Source organism: Pagrus pagrus (genome assembly GCF_965226575.1).
Source record: "Pagrus pagrus genome assembly, chromosome: 9".
Taxonomy (NCBI): domain Eukaryota; kingdom Metazoa; phylum Chordata; class Actinopteri; order Spariformes; family Sparidae; genus Pagrus; species Pagrus pagrus.
In genome coordinates, this window is record NC_140193.1 from 7,019,808 (window position 1) to 7,032,542 (window position 12,735).

At 39.9% G+C, this 12,735-nt stretch overlaps 1 protein-coding gene across 4 annotated transcripts in view; it reads left to right on the forward strand.

The window, feature by feature from the left end:
* The first annotated feature begins 3,021 nt into the window (after positions 1–3,021).
* slc39a10 (solute carrier family 39 member 10) overlaps positions 3,022–12,735 on the forward strand; it is a 36,939-nt gene continuing 27,225 nt past the window's right edge. For 2 of the 4 annotated variants that reach the window (XM_084362769.1, XM_084362766.1), the window contains exon 1: positions 4,229–4,277. The gene's annotated coding sequence lies outside the window, so the exon portion shown is untranslated. Of the gene's footprint in view, positions 3,041–4,228; positions 4,278–9,975; positions 9,996–12,735 lie in introns of those variants that run through there. The other 2 variants (XM_084362767.1, XM_084362768.1) reach the window with 2 other exon arrangements.

Here is a 12,735-nt window from a genome sequence, read left to right on the forward strand (position 1 = left end):
TAGGAAACATGCATGTTGATTATAAATACTGTAAGGTAGTCAATCTACATTGTCAGTATACTGTATGTTCATATGGAGCAACTGCAAGCCTAATGGAGCGTGTAGGGCCCTCTCCTTCTGCTTACATCGATCCAGGATGTGTTAGTTGGAGAGGGTGGGTGTTGGTTGGCTATCGGAGTAGTATGTGCGTGTCAGTGTGTGTGTGTGTGTGTGTGTGTGTGTGTGTGTGTGTGTGTGTGTGTGTGTGTGTGTGTGCGTGTGCGTTAGAGCTTTGGCAAGTACAACAAACCTGAGGGGAAACAAGCAAGTGCACTCGCCTTTCTCCAACCTCTACCCAATTAAAGGGAATGAAAAATCCATGAGCGCTCATTAGATGGGGTTTACAGGTGGCTAATGAGCTGATATTTAAAACTTGTCACTTGCCGTCTCTCCCTCTCTCTCTCTCGCTCTCGGCCTCTCTCGCTCTTTCTCTCTTTTTCTTTCTGGGTTGGCTGCCCTCCAGGACAGAACACCAGCGGGTCTGCTGGGGTGCCAATATTGCTCTGTATCAGCAAAATGTCAGCCAGGAACACTCGCACTCACACACACACTCACACACACACAGGATCCAGGCTGCATATTCCCGATGCCCAATTTCCATCAGCTGTAAAGGCGCATTCAAGATGGACGACCTTAACTTGACTCCAGTAATGCGGGTTTATAATGGGGGATATGACACGAATGAACTATTTCACTTGTGCCTGTGATTACACACATGATGGCCATTCAAGCCCTTATGGCCTCTGGCTCGTGTGAAAAGTTACACTTGTTGTCCTCATTAAAAATCACCTCACCTTTTTAACCACCGTGTGATAAAAAGGGCAATATCACCACGAGTCAGTGCCTCGTCTTTCATGCCAGTCGGCGAATCGTAGGCAAAAGCTGCGTCAGGTAGATTGCCTGCGGACCATAACCACTCTAGTTGCAGTGCAGGAAATATTACCTCAGTAATCTGCAGCAAGAGGCATTTCAGCAGGAAATGGCTCCCTGTGCTGGGTTGTATATATGGCCGGGGCTGAGTGGAGCTCATAATTCAAAGCGGCCGTTGGCACTTTTCATCCTCTGTCTGCTGGGGCTGGGTACTGGCTAAATGACAGTGAAAGCCACAATGGCACTTCTACTATTGCTTTACGACTGGCAGAGACCCTGGGGCGCCATGACCGGAGTGCTAAGTGAGAACATGGCTGCCAATCACTTGATATTAATCTCTCCGTGTTCAGGAGAGACAGTCGACACGAGAGGGGGAACCTGCAGTGGGGAGGAGCTGGGAAGTGGACCCAGGTGGTGCAAGGCCGACAGAAATTAGCTGTGTGTCCGCTCTGAGCATCCAAGCGTCTCACACTTACCTGCACACACACACACTTAGAGACACAGTGAAGGTCACTGGTCCAGAGCCTTTTCTCTACTGTAATATGGTAAGACATGAAATTTCAGACCATCACCTGATGGATTGCTTGGAGCACTGTGTTTGAAGTTATTGATTGCTTGCAAAGACTGCAGAAGAAGTCCAGTGTAAATATATATGAGGCCAGGTGGAGAGTTCAATGATAAAAACAGCAGCACAGAGGTGGTGAACCCCTCAGGCATTTACTGTTTACACAAATATGCTATGCTGGCATAATACAGTGTGATGTTTGTGTATTGTATAGTGCAGGATGCAGCGGTGATTCCCAAAGTGTGAGCTGTGCCCCCCTGGTGGACTGTCAAGGTAATGTAACATGGGCCGCGAAATGTCATTTACAATAAAAAAAATGAGTTTTAAGTTTTAATGTTCGAAGTTTTATGTTCAATTTTGTAATTGAAATTGCCATTAAACGTGTTATTCTTCATTTATTTGACTTTTTTTATTATCCGGTGTTGTGTTGAAGTCTGTTTCCTCAACCTGCAACCAGCAGTGTAGGTTTTAAGGTCAGATGGCATTGCAGCAAACACAGTTTGAACAAGAAGGCAAGATTATTTGACCAGGGAACAGACTTGTGCACAACATTAGCAGCACATATCTTCTGTGTCAACGATGGGATCAGAGTTGTTATTAAAAGTTTTGGTGGGCCCTAGAAGATTTTCTGATTTTAAAATGGGCCGCGTCATTCTTAAGTTTGGAAACGGCTGTTTTTAGTATATTTAGTTATATAGGCTGTGTCCAAATTTACTTCCTATTTACCAAATAGTGCACTATTACCTGTGAATTTCTCCCAAGGGGGATCAATAAAGGTTAAAAAGTGGTGTTCATGTTCAGAAAATGATTGTCTGAAATCTCCCTGTTGTACTAATCACCCTTGAAACTATGTGTAAACTGTGTATAATTGTAGGATGTAAACTCCTCCCACAGGGATTGAAACCTCCACATTCCCAGACACAATACTGACGACACGTTTGTCCTCAACTACGACCCTGCTCAGGTCACGTGCCCTGCATGCCACAGTGCTAATCCAGCCATGGTCTGCATGTGCTCATTTCCAAACGTGATAACCCTGCAGTAATCATAAGATAAATTACTGAAGAAAATAATAGATTGATCATGAAAAAACTCCTCAGGCCAGACTGTGATCTTTTAAACAGATTTAATTCTTGTAAACACTCTGGGCCAACTTAAAAGGGCACTATGTAGTTTTGGAGAAATTCAAACTCAGACTTCCCTGACCACTGTTTGAAGCTAGAAAGGTGGCAGGGTCCACATATAAACAAAGTAAAACAGTATGAAACAGTGTTGTTTATTTAGTTTGTTAAGGGATAATAAAAAAAATATCCATCAATGAAAATCTTTCTCTTCTGATTAAAAATTCTTCTCCAAAATCTACAGAGTGCACCTTTAAATGTTCACACACTACTAAACAAGCTGTTAAGTGTGCGTCAGTTCAAACATTTGGTAAGCGAATGAGGAACCTGCAAAAAAAGTCAGATTCAGCTGGTTTCAACTCGCATATTTATCTCTTCTCTCCTGGATCTCATGGATTTATTGACATTGATTTGTTACTTCAGCTGATCAATCAGCTGATGGAATGTAAGTACATTTACTCAAGAACTGTAGTTACTGTAAGTAAACTTGTATACATACTGTAACTTTATACTTCAACTCCACTACATTTTGGAGGCATATATAGCACTTTTTTTACCAGACTGTAACTAAGTATATTTGCTCAAGTACTGTACTTTTTTTTTTTTTTTTACAATTTTGAGGTACTTGTACTTTACTTAAGTATTTCAATTTTCTGCTACTTTATGCTCCCAATCCATTTTATTTTGGAGGAAAATGTTGGACTTTTACTCCACTACATGTATTTGATAACTTTAGTTACTAGTTACTTTGCAGGTTGCAAGCTGCATCAGAACCAAACCATAGTAGTGCATGTTAAAATGCATTTAACACCAATCAGATTAAACAAAAAACACTGATCCCGATAGTCAGTTAAATGCTGAATATCAGATACAATAATGTCAACAATCGGTCGACCCATAGTATACAGTGTACATGTAAATATATGTACATTTACATATACTTTTACTTGTACTTTTGATACTTAAGTACATTTAATATCAAATACTTTAAGACTTTTACTCAAGTACTTTTCATGACACAATTCAAGGGGGATCATAAAATGATGTGCCTCTCTTCACTCACTATCATGCAAAGTTTTTCCCATATAAGGTCTCATGGGGTCAAACCGGAAAGGGGCGTGACTTCAGCTCCCTATTGACTTTTTGGAGGATTTAAATTAACCTGAATTATTTATATTAAGTTTTGACACATCTTTACTCGGAAAATGAAGACTGTTTAAACGCATTTAAATAGTTTAGGAAGAAACAAAAAAATGGCTTCTCTATATCAAGAAACATGTGATGACACTGTAACCAAAGTTTGATGTGAGGACATCGTCGTCATCTTCCTGGACGTAAATGATGAGCTGCCATGAAATCACACAGGCAGGATGTGACTGGAGTATAGTGTGTGTGTGTGTGTGTGTGTGTGTGTCTGTGTGTCTGTGTGAAAAATCATTTCCGCAGGTAGTCATATGACAGCCCCAGACACAATGTGGCGGAAAGAAGCGTCAGTGCTTTCTTCTTCAACTCGCTGCGCACATGGCGTAGACTCTCGGTCCGCCTCTTCCGGGTTTCTACGTAAAGTACGTACGAGCCGTTGGTGAATGTCAGGCCTTTCGTCCGTTGACGTAAAGCAGACGGCGGATTTTTTTTTTTTTTAGTACCGAGCGGAGAGGGGATGCACACGGCACTCGAGTGAGGTAACTATATAAAAAACCCATTTGTTATCATTCACTCCCACAACATGGACCCGAGCAGCGTTTGCCGCAACGTGTTAGATGTTACTAACCACTGTTTTGAACATTTATCTCGCTATTACAGACGGCATGTGTCACGGTCGCTCTTTGTCGGCTGTGAGCTAATTTCCTCCGAGTCGTCCGCTAGCTAACGTTAGCTGGTTGAATTGTTGCTTCGTTTACGGGGCTGGCGTTAGCATTAGCATGTCCGAGAGGGGCGACTCTCAACTAAACAGACAGGTTGGATGGCTTTGAGCTCGTATCTCACGTGGTTTAACCGGCTGGATTTGGGTGTCGGCGAATTGTTAATTGCTGGTGTTGTAATCGCTTTTGTCTGTTTTTTTTTTTTTTTTTAAAAAAGCTGCCGTTTGCTAGGCACGTTTCAATGACGAGGGAGCCTAATCAGTGTTTCATTATGCGCACCACGTGCAGTGTTCAAGCCCCCCTCCGTTGAGTAGTCACTGATGGGCGGTATCCGTATCTTAACTTCATCCGAAAGCCAAATAGACAATATGCTCAAAGCAAGAACAAGTCATCTGATTGAATTGGCTTGATATGTAATTGCTTTTTTTTTTTCGATTTTTTTTTTTACATAAAATGGCACATTTCATCCAGGTCGTATGCAAATGTGGCATTTACCTCATGGTCCCTCCTGATGAATATTCAGTCCATGTGTTGTAATATGGCGCATGTCAGTATAAACAATTCAGTGTCAAAGAGATTAATTTTGAATGCACATGAGGAAATGTTTTGATTTGCTGGTGTGCTGATGTGAGAGAAATGAGTTTATAGATTTTAAGTAAAAATGGCGGTACTACACAGTGAAATACTTGCCCTGCTTTAAGAAGTATCAGCAACAAAAAATACACAGCACCATGACTATCTCAAAATAAGGTTTAATGGTATCATGGTTTCCAATATGATATTGTTATTATTATCAATTAAAAATACCTTTTTTTCATATATAAAAATTGGACACAAATATATATTTTTTTAGATACTGACATGGTTAAAGTTATTACCTTCGATCGGCAGGTGTACACGTTATGTTAACCGTCACTTTTAATACCACAGTATACCCTAAAACATGTATACCACCGAAAACCTAGTTCAAGGTCTGGTTTTTTTCCGGCATGTGACACAGCTGCAAAGCAGCCACCTGACCCAGAATTATTAACGTCCGTTTCCCCTTTCAGGCAGTATCAGCTATGTTTTATCTTACCGGTGCCCACGCATGTTTTTTTGTGTCAGGGACCTGACCCTGACCATTCACTGATAGCAGGGCCCTATAGGTAACAGATTCATTAATGGAGTAGTAGAATTTAGAAGGAGTGATTCCATAAGGCTTTAAGATCAATGTTTAAAATTGACTGGAAATTTGAAAATATTATCATTATCATGTGTTATTATAAGACATTTGTGTAACACCAGGTCTTACAGTCTGCACTCTTGAAACGCTGTTCAAACAACCACAAATATAAATAAATAATAACAAATAGAATTTAGATAAATAATATCAACTGTCTGCACTAAAAACTAAAAAACAACTGCCTGGTGTCTCCAGAGATTTTTATTCTTTTCCTCAGAGATTTTTACAATCTGGAGTCACGTGAACATGACCATGCAACTTTTTACGGTCAGTCGTCATGGAAACGTGACAATCATGGATCTACCAAAGGTACTCTGTAATCTCCTGTTTGGACCAGAGTAAACAAACATGTGTAAACGCGAACCAAGCTGAAAAATGAAACACTGGGTCATTTTCACATCTGGTGAAAGCTGCATGGGTGACATGCTAACAGCTAACAGCTACTAGCCGCTGCAGCAGCTGGCTGAGCCTCTAGAGCCGCGGCTTCACTCGCGTTAATGGCTACGAGGTCGACGTCGACTTGGTGCTTTCCTCTCGGTCAGCTGGTGAAGCAGCGGTCTGATGAGCATGGTGTCCGTGACATGTCCCGTTATGCGCAACGAAGTTGTGACGTTGTCAGGTGATGAAAAAGACACCTGATCACGTGTTGATGGAGCGCAAGACTGATTTAAAAAGATAAATAAACAATGCTTAGCATGGCGTGGGGGCAAGTAAGACCTGGCAGCCCGCCAGGCTTATAATACACTGGGGGAAACTATGGTATGTATGTAATCCGAGTTGTCGTCAACACGATTAGTAAACTGGCCATTCTGTGTAACAGTAGTGAAGTGCCCTGTGAAAATGTGTCAAGCTCCATTACGAAACCGTGTTCACAACCACAACATACTGCCACCTCTTATGATTGCAACACGCAGCTTGAAAGTATAGCTTCGGTGTATGGTGTAGAGACTTCCATTAGGTCATCATGCATTTTAAAACACTTACAGGGCTCAATGATCAAGTGTTGTTCTTGTAATGCAGTACACATGATCCCCTACATGAGTAAACAAATGCCTCTTCTGTAAAGTAGCAAACAGCCTCCAAGGTTGGTCAGAGGATCATTCCCACATGTTCAGCCGCATGATTACTCACAATGATTGATGGTTGAGATACAGGTCAGTGCTGGAAAATAGAACAGAGATTCGACAGTGTCACAAATGGGATCTCATGAGTTTGTCTGATCTGTGTATTACAATGCAACCAATTTTGTCTTCCGTATCACATACACAGTCTTGAATGCTGAAGTTGAAATTGTGTTTTTGTCCCGCCTTTGCTTGCTTAAACATCTTAAGTAAGCTTACTGTATGTGGACAGAAAACCAGGGCTTGTATATGTAACTGTTTACAAAATGGTTTTGTTGCTAACTTTTGGATTACACTGGGATACAAAGAAAGCAAACACAAACATTGCTTGGAGCTGGATTGCAAGCTGCCCGACCTTCCTTGAGTTTTCTGTAGTTTGAGGCCCACTGAGGACCAAGCTAGAGTATAAGGCATTATACTGAGCCAGACTGTTGCTGAAGTCAACTCTTAAATCCAAGAATGACCGCTCAACCACTTATGTAATTAAACAAGCCCTAAATTACCCTGTGATTGCTATGAGTGATGTGGTTGAATATTATTTACAGCGTCTATGAGTAAGATATCTCTTGCAGTATAATTTGCCAAAAATGGCCTTTGGCAATTTGTCCGCTGATATTACAGTCTCATGCTATCAAGGGAGTTTTTTTTACTCATCCTCTCAATGACGATTAATAAAACGACATCTAACCTCGCCCTTTTCAAAGTAACATACAGTACCTGGTAACTGTAAAGATACAAGGAAGAGGGGTGAACACCTGTAAAAAGGAGTGTAACACCCCTTAAGCCTGACTGTGTTAGCCACTTATTCAATGTTTACATTAACAACGCCTTTGTTGAGCTTCATTCTTTATCGCAAACATTTATCTTTCAGTCCCTCCTCAGTGTCCTCAGAGGCTTAAAGGTAATGTGGTTGGTACAGGTGCTGGAAATCCATGTAAACTAATTCAAAAATGGTTTTCAATGGTAGGAAAGTGCTTGGATTTTAGATAATGTGTTCAGAACTGTTGAAATTGTAGCTTTCACAGTTGTTGAAGTTGTTGTAAAATGTTTGATAGTGGCTCAGACAGGTTGTATAGGATGCAAAGTGCAAGGTGAGGCATTTTTTAAGCCTGAGTGTGTTAGCGCCTCATTATATATTTTCATTAAAAACATCTTTTGTTGAATTCAATCATTTCTTCTCAAACATTTGTGTCTTGGTTCCATGCCAGTGTCCTCGGGGGCTTACAGGTAACAGGATTTGTAAAGGTGCTGGAAAAGGCTTGAATTGAGAGGAAAAAAAACAATATTTTGGTTTTGTTGCAATATATCTTGTCATATGAAAAAATATTGACTCAATGATTAGCTCTATTTGGAAATAATAGGTCGTTCTAGAATGATTGAGGTGATTTTCTAGGGGGAGTACATTTATAAGACAACCAAAGCAGGCCAGGCCCTGCTCTGTTTGATAGATTTATCAAGGATGATTGTGATTGGTGATTCAACAAACTCCCATGTATTCAAGAACGCTTACATCAGAGTTAATGTTGTATATTACATCAGACAGGCTTCTCTGGTAGATTAGTCATGGAAAATGAGAACATAGCTTTTTTTGCCTTCTTGTATCAAGCAGCAAAAAAGCGTTAACGTGAGTCAATTCTTCTTTCTTGAAATTGCACATCTTGTGATGCCGCTATTACACATCAGCACATTGCAATGTCGATGTTGGAAATTGTAACTGCATTACTTTCATAATAAATTGTTTTATTTTGGCTCCGTCAGGTTATATAGGATGCAAAGTCTACCTACAGACAAGCAACACACTTTGAAATGTGGTTTTCCTTTAATTCGTCAACCCTCTTAGAATGTGTATAAACATGATATTTACCATGGATGTAAGATCCTGGAAAAGCTTGAAAACGCACCTCGAAAAGTGCTTGAATATGAACCTATGTAAAATGTATAGGAACTCTGAGGTAAGAGGACTGTGAAAAGCCTCTGAGGTTGTTTATTTTTTCATGTTACCCTACCTTGATACAGTACAAGGCCGGGGTGAAACTTACTGTTGCTGCCAGCTGCAGGTTTTTAATAAGAATTCCTCAAACATAGGCCTGGCTCTGTTTGTTTTAGTGCTCCGTGTCCACAACCTGCAGCACATGTAACAACATTCCCACACACCTGCTGTTTAAGATAGTCTTTTATGTGAACAGGGCATTTTGAGCCATGCTAGAGAATATATGTTAGTGATGATAAGCAACAAAGTACATTTACTCACATTTACTACTTTATACTTCCACTTTACTGCATTTTTTCGGAATAAAAAATTCAACTCACTACATTTGGCATGTAAGTACATATCATCAAGTATTGTACATAAACACCATTTTGGGATACTTTTACTTTACTGAAGTATTTCCATTTTCTGCTGCTTTATACTTCCACTCTACTAAATTTTGGAGGCAATTGTACTTTGTACTCCACTTATTTGATAACTTTAGTCACTAGTTACCTTACGGATTGCATGTTGAAGTATTGCAAGTTAATTTATTTTAGCAGCTAATGGATTGAAAAAAAACCCCACTGGTTCTGATAATCAGAATGATGCTGAATATTACATCTGATCTATTACATACATTCTATCTGCAGCCTTGTTTCTATTGGACTTAATTGACGAACACCATTGCAGTTTAGCTTGAGCACTATATTAATGTACAAATGTATTGTTCTCAGTCCCACCAATGTTTAAGCCATAACCTAGACGGAGCACATACCTCTGCAGGACAAGGATCAGTTCAGATCAGTGCTGACATGAGGTGGATAAGCTTGAAGTGTTTCAGCAAACTTACTGAGAATGATTTTTTTTAAAGGAAAACAAGGTGATCAGGGATAACACTGTGGCTGGACATTTTGATATATTCTATACATTGTAAGTTGCTGACTCGTGACTAAAATGTGCAGATGGTCTTACCAATAGTACGCATACACACCATGGGTAGCTGGTCAGGTGGTTGATTTAAGACTCAGCTCCCTGACTGCTAAAACATGCAGACACGCATTCCCTCCCTGTGCCTCCCCTCCTCCCTGTACACATTAGTTAAGTCACTCGACTCCAAAGCCTCAAAACATTCAACCTGTTACTTACGTTAGTGCTGGCGTGAACATTTCTTATTGGTGAGGAGTGACTCCCGTCCCTCTCTGGCTTATTTGTGACTTGAGGTAAGAAGCATCACTGTGTGTGTTGCCAAGGTGTTATTTCTTTGATATGAGCACAGTGTAGTATTTAGCTGACGATTGTCTTGTGTTACGTCTAGCCTTGCAGTCTTTTTTTTTACACTGTGATGAACATGTTTCCAGGCCGCGGAGCATCAGCCACGCACCTGCGTCTCGCCAGTCTAAATTCAGCACTATGTACAGCATCATCCGCATCCATCCACAATGTTGTCTTAACGATTCAGTGGCTTCAGCCTACAAAATGTGAACTTGTAGTATTTGTTCTTGTTTTTTAGTCAGTAAGAAGCTGAGGGTTGTTGTGGCGTGTTTATATGTTTGCACTTGTATGTGTCATGGTAGCCCACAGCGTAATTCCATACCACAAAGGGATGCAGGGTATTGCCTGAAATGATGAGGTGTCTTGAGGTGATTGCTGACCAAAGACAATCACACAGACAGTAAAGAGAGTTTGGATTAAAGCTGCAGCGATTAATTTGTTATACAACTATGAAATAAGTGGCAAACTATTTTGTGAATCAGTTAATCTGTTTGAGAAATTATATAAAGAAAAAAAGAGTCAAAATTCTTTGATTCCAGCCTCTTAAATGTGACTATTTTCTGGTTTCTTTAATCCTCTGTGATACTAAGCTCAATATCTTTGGGCTGTGGACAAAAGAAGACATTTGAGAACATCATCTTTGGTTTTGGGAAACGCTGATCGACATTTTTCACCAATTTCTGACAATGACTCGATTAATTGAGAAAATAATTGACAGATTAATCAACATTAAAAATAATGGTTGGTTGCAGCCCTAGTGTGGAATGGCCAGAAATCTGATTTGACTTTTCTTGATCATTATTTGTCTTCATATTGATTCGATGATGAGTGTGTTGGGATCTAATCAGACTAAAACATACGTATCTACCTACCACCGCACTGATAATGACTGCTATTATCAGGCTGGCTGTTAACAGGCTTTCTACATGTGTTGAGTCAGGAGATTTGCTGTCGACCTACCTACCGCACAGCTTATGACAAATTTCACAGAATAGCTACTCTTGATCAGAGGATTGCTAGTCTGACTATCCAAATGACTACAGTGATCGCTGTTTTTGTTTTGCAGCTAAAGTGGGTGGTTGTCCGTGTAATGACACAGATCCCTGCTAGTGCCTCTTCTGGACAGTTGAGCTAAGCTGTAACAATTTCATGTTTTGTCTTAAGGTGTTGATTACGTCTCTAAAACACTGATGGTTAAGCTGAAAACATCTATTATTTCACAAGCTTTCTGTTGTGGTCGTCAACAGAGATATGTTGCGTGAACTCAGGTGTTTCATCTGTCTTTCACTTCACTACATTGGATGATAAAACAGCAGATCGTGGTGCCCTGAGATTCCCACAGACCATCTGCTGTGAGTTGGGTCCATGTGGCAGCGGACATCTGCCCTGTCTTTTGCACCTCAGGCCCTGCTAAGTAAACCTCCACTCTGACGTATTTGTCCCATGACTGGATCCCAAATTGTGTCATCACCATTTATTGCAATTTTTGGTTGTATAGTTCCCCGGCTTCGCATGCGTTATAGGGTTGCATAGTTTAACTAATTTCACTATTATCTGCAGTTGAATACGGTTTGGAAGCCATGAAGGCAAGTTTCTGTTCTTACTCTCAGAAAAGAGACATAAACAACCAGACAACAAAGCAGGAAAAGGAGCATTGCACCATTTAAAACACCCACCAAAATGGCACTTTGACCTGTCATCGTAGTGTATTTTTGTATGTATTATTGTGTACTGTATTTTAGTTACTGTTTTATTTCTGTAGCAACTGATCACCAGAATAAATGTTGCCATCTAAGCGGGATATGTTGAAACTTTACTTTTCTTTATTTTGCAACTTTGTTTTGATTCAATTTTGAATTTAATCTTTAACAATGCTGTGCTTATTCTCATGGTTTAGCTCATGTAAAATGGTAATTTCTGCCTCTATTTATTGAAAACTTTCCTACTACAACAGATCTACTCTGACACCCCTCTGTCAAAGGATATTATTCAAAACACTATTGAACATTATACCAAATATTGTTAGTAACCATTAAAAAAAAAAGCTGTAGTGTGGGTTATGTTTTTCTTGTTACAGGTCTGAGAGTGCATTGTGCATATGTAGGTCAGTGTCTGTGACATAAATGCTTACAATGTTATAATCATATGGCAAATTTTTGTTACAAAAGTGACATTGTTTTGCAAAAGAAAACATGTTTATCTTATGGTCATTTCTTAAATACCGGAGGAGATTTTTATGTTTCCTTCCTGTTTTCAGTTCCCCTGCTGGGACGGGCTTTATGCTGATATGAGACGGATGTGTTGGTCGTGTGAGAATCATATGAGACAGCTTAGGGGCCAAAGTCAGTTTTTTGCTCCTTGAGAAAAATAACAAGGCTCCTGTTATTTCCAGGCGTCAACAACCTGTAAAAAGGGAACATATTTTTGAGACATGGCTTAATGACAGAAATAAGATTTTCTCATAACTTTTATCTTACAGTTCAACATAAAAGTTGTGTGTGTTAAAGTCTTTTAACCTGGTTACTTGGTCAGTTTTTTAAGACAAAACATTCATGCTCATCTAGTAGTTTTAGTCTACAATTAAACTGATTCAGATCATGATATCTTGATTCTGAAAGAGGTTGTATCTTTGTGTAAAAGTATACACAGGTTTATGTATCATTATGTAGCTTTAATGTATAGTTTATT